The sequence below is a fragment of the Triticum aestivum genome, chromosome 2D (assembly GCF_018294505.1).
Source record: "Triticum aestivum cultivar Chinese Spring chromosome 2D, IWGSC CS RefSeq v2.1, whole genome shotgun sequence".
NCBI lineage: Eukaryota > Viridiplantae > Streptophyta > Magnoliopsida > Poales > Poaceae > Triticum > Triticum aestivum.
The window spans coordinates 174,811,802-174,816,382 of NC_057799.1; positions in this window are offsets into that span (position 1 = coordinate 174,811,802).

Sequence of the window (4,581 nt, forward strand, 5' to 3'; positions counted from 1 at the left end):
ATAAACGGCAGAACAAAGAGAGGGGGAGGACGCATCAGCTCACAGGGAGGATGGTGAGAGGGTCAGCGGGCTCGGGGAAGGCTTGTCGGCGTCGGAATCCCGGCGACAATCTCCTATGGCCGAGGAAGAAGATGAGGTCGAGGACGACGCGTCGGGGATCTTCCGGTCGCGTGGGCCGACGAAGAGGACGAGGGAGGCATGGCAAAGCTCGGCGGCGCGTCGGAGAGGCGAGGGGGTGGCTGTGGCAGCATCGGACGGTGACGGCGGCGACGAGCTCTGCTCGGGCGCGTGTGGGGAGAGAGCAGAGGAGGGGAAGGGGTCCAGGGGGAGAGGGGAGCGGTGCAGGGGGTGCGTGGCGTCGTCCGGGCGCGTCGAGGACTAGCCAGGCAGGCAGGGAGGGAGGAGGTGGCCGGGCGCGCGGCGACCACGCGCCCAATCCTTCTAGCGCGAGCTGGAAAAATACAAGGGGAGGAGGTGGGCTGGGCCAACAGTGTTGGGCTGGTTGGGCTGCACAGAAGCTGGGCCGCAGGTGAGGTTAGGTAAGTTTTTGTCTCTGTTTTATTTTCTTCTGTTTTGTTTTTCTTTTATTCAATTGCCACTGAATTCAAATTCAAACAAATTGAAAACAGTGCCAAACCCCCCTGGATATTTTTATGTCACTTAATGGACTTCTCCACATATACATAAAATATCTCAGGTCATTTGAAAATATATTCATTATATATTATGAATATAACTTCAAATCAAATAGCTATTGATTTAAATTCAAAGTCCCAAAAATAATTCCTTAAAAATGTTCCTAAATTTTGGTTTGATATATAGCTCTTGCCAGAATTCTCAAACATTGCAAAAGGACATCTTGGAAACAAAGAATGAGATTTCCAAGGTTCTTTGCCCTTCTCTTTATTTAAGTTTTTTGAGGCTTCCACTTTCCTCAATTCCAAGTTTCAGAAATTAGACATGATGCACGAGTGCTCTATCATGCAACTAATACAAGCAATATTCTGGAGTTGTGACAGGTTCTGTCCGCGACCGGCCCGCTGCTCGCCCGCACTCGCACGGGCCATTCGGCTCCCGACGAGCCGATCGCCGTGATCGTCTTCTTCTTGGGAGGCATGGCGATGAAAAACTGCTAAACTAGCTGCTAGACCAAATTCTCACAACTGCACCCCCTACCTGGTGCGCCAAAGATGTCGGGGAAACAAACACCTATGGAATCACGGGGATTCCTTCTATGGTTGGCGGGCACGGGGTTGTGCAAAGAGCGGGTCTGACAGGGAGCACGCAGATCGTTTACCCAGGTTCGGTCCACGAAGATGCGTAATACCCTAGTCCTGTTTTGGTGGATGTATTTGAGTGTTCTTGTGTTCTTGAGCTAGCTACGGGGTGTAACTTGCCCAAAAGATCCGAATCCTTCTCTTGGTCGCCTCGGGCCTCCTTTTATAGGCAAAAGGGGCTGCCACAGTGGAACACAGGAGGTGGAAAGGTGTACAGTCGATGAGCCTATCCTCTGGCACTGTCGGACAAACGCATTTAATGCGTTGCCGACGTGCCTCTCTCGCTTTATCGGGGACGGCAAGGAAGCACGTCCCAGTTGTCGCCGCCTCGCCTGGCTTCGACACGCGTCTGAGCTGACGAGGCGTCGTGGTGCCACGTTCGCTGGCTGCTGGGCTCGCACGGTGGTGGAGCCTTCACGAAGACCTGCATGCCACCACGCAGGTGCTTGCTGAGTCGGTCGTGGAGGCCGCTCGTCGCCACGCAGGTGCCTGCTCAGCTGGTTGAGCTGGCAGTTGCATGGGGACGGCGGTGGAGCCTTGGCAGACGCGGGCCTGGCTGCGGCCCTGTAAGAGTCTTTGGCAAGGGCCTTGCCGGGGCCCCAACAAGGGTCTTGCCACGGCACCGTGGTCGTCCCTGGCAAGGGTCTTCCCGGGGGTCTCGTGGATCTCCTCGGCAAGGATCTCGCCGAGGGTCGTCGTCTTCTGGTCCTCATCTGATCTTGTGTGTTCATGATCTTGACAAAGATCTGCATGCCACCACAGAGGTGCCTCCCGAGTCTTGGTTCCAATGTAGTTGGTTGGTGGTGTTGGAACCCGCGGGCTCAAGGGTGGCTTGCTCTGCTGGCATCGGGCAAGTTGCCCTGGCAAGGCTCTTGCCGGGGCTGCGGAGGCTGCCCCGGCAAGGCTCTTGCCGGGGGAGTCCAGCTCGCCCTCTTGCTCTTTTGTGTTTCTTGGTCCTGGCATTGCTTTTGGTCGCCTTGTGCTTCGGCTTCCTTCCTCTGCCCTACTTAGTGTGGCCGCGGGCGCGGCTCCGACTGCCCGTGCACAAGTAAAAGGGTAAAAAAGGAGTGCCCCTACTTTTGTACACCGACATATGAATATGCTTTGACGTATTAATCAAACTATAATGGAAACAGTTTGCGGCCCAACTTCTGCGGCACTAGCCTACTACACCCTTTTTCCTTTTTTTGGTAATCTTCTCAAGTTGCACCCGTACACTTTGGTACGCTTTAATCTGCCAGGGGCTTCATTGTGACCCATAATACGGCAACAAAGTCCGATCACTCTTTACAGTACAGTTCGGCACCACAAATTTAGCATTATATGCATTGGCTCCGAATCATGTCTTTGGTCAATAGTTGGGTTGCCCGGCTCCTTTGCTTACTACCTTACGTTCCGCTATATCGGCTAGGGTAGTGAAGGGAGAACTACTGCGATTGTGTCCCGGTTTATCCGGATGAGCACCTCAGTAGAGAAAGCCGAAAACTAATTGTCATGATGCGGTAAGAGCCGGTCAGCTCTTTGGAGGTTCCAAATCTTTAGTGTTTTTTTCCGCATTACGCGATGAATCGGCTCTTACCCGATCAAGTGTTTACAGTACCCTAGTTCGGATACTGGGGGCTGCGCCTAAATTTTCATTGTCAAACTCCTATGGCTAAGTGAGGGTGATAAAGCCACATAGTCCGATTGCCTGGTTCGTTGCGCTAAACACCTCCTTCAAGGACCAAACAATTGGATCAAGAGTGTTTAGATTCCATCCCGAACACCCCCATACTACCTACATGGGGGCTGAAGCCGACGACTGGCCAACTCTCAAAATTTCATAAACACGGCCGCACAGGAGGTAAAATATTAAACAAACATTATATTACATAGCCGAACTTGTTTCATAATACAGGGCGAGACAATATGAATGTATTCATTCAAAGATTACATCCTTCATACATTGCTCCGCCACAATGTGGGATCCCTCCAGGACATCGCTAAAATATCACTCGGGCATGCGGTGCTCCTTGCCCGTGGGCGGTCCCTCAGTCGCGACCATGACGACATTCATCTTCGCCCACTGCATCTTGACACGGGCGAAGGCCATCCGCGCACCTTCAATGCAGACCGACCGCTTGATGGCGTCAAGCCGAGGGTAGGCATCGACTATCCGCTTCACGAGAAGAAAGTAGCTCCTGAGTATGGCTTCGGCAGGTCATAGCCGGATTATTAAGTCCTTCATGGCCAGTTCGGCCACCCTATGCAGTTCGACCAGCTGTTTTAGCTGATCGCTAAAGGGCACCGGATGTTCTGGAGCAAGGTATTGCGACTAGAACAGCTTCTCCGTTGAGCTCCCCTCTTCGGCTCGGAAGAATTCAGCAGCGTTAGAAACGCTGCACGGCAGATCCGCAAACGCCCCTCGAGAACTCCAAATCCGGGTCAGTAAGAGATACCTCTTCTTCACATACTTGCTTTGCATAATAAAAGCCTTACCCGCTGCGATCTTCTTGGCCTCTTGGATTTCCTGGAGGGCACCTTGGGCTTTGGCCCGGGCCTCTTGTGCTCTTTGGCGGGCCTTCGCGAGTTCGAACTCTTGGTCCGCATGCTGGCGCTCCAAGGACTCGTATTTCTTCAAGGCGTCCTGGAGCTCCTGCTGGACCTCCCAAACCCTGGCCTCATGCTTTTTCCGGGCGGCTTGTTCCTTCGCCGCCCTCTCCTCGGCCTCGGCCAGCGCTTTCTTGAGGGTTTCAGCCTCAGTAGCCGCTCCTACAAATATCATAGCACTATGGTCAGTACACATCATTTATTCTTTCTGAACATACAACAAGTCAGTACATACCTTGCTTCTCCTCTAGCTGTTTCCTTGCTTGGCCGAGCTCCTCCTCGGCCCGCTCCAGACTCTGCTTTAGTCCGGAGACCTCTGTAGCATGAGAGGTTGCGGCCAGCAACGACGCCTGCTTATTCCATAAGACATATTTAGTTAGTTTCCTGCGAAAATTACTTGATCCTCTGTCCGGCTTTTCTTTCTGAACACCGGACAGTGTCTCAGGGGCTACTGTCTATACTATCACTTTCTCTTTTGCGTCGCTTACCTCAAAGCCTGTCAGCAGGCTGGTGCAGGCTTCGGTTAATCTGCTCTTGACGAACTGAACCCTCTCAACCACCGTACCCATAAGGATATGGTGTTCCTCCACAATGGAAGCGCCTCGTAGCACTTCCAGCAGGTTATCCGGTGCCTCTGGATAGACAGAGGTCACCGGCGGTATAGGCACACCGGAGCCGTGTAAGTCTCCAGGATGGTATCCGGCTGGGGGCCGAA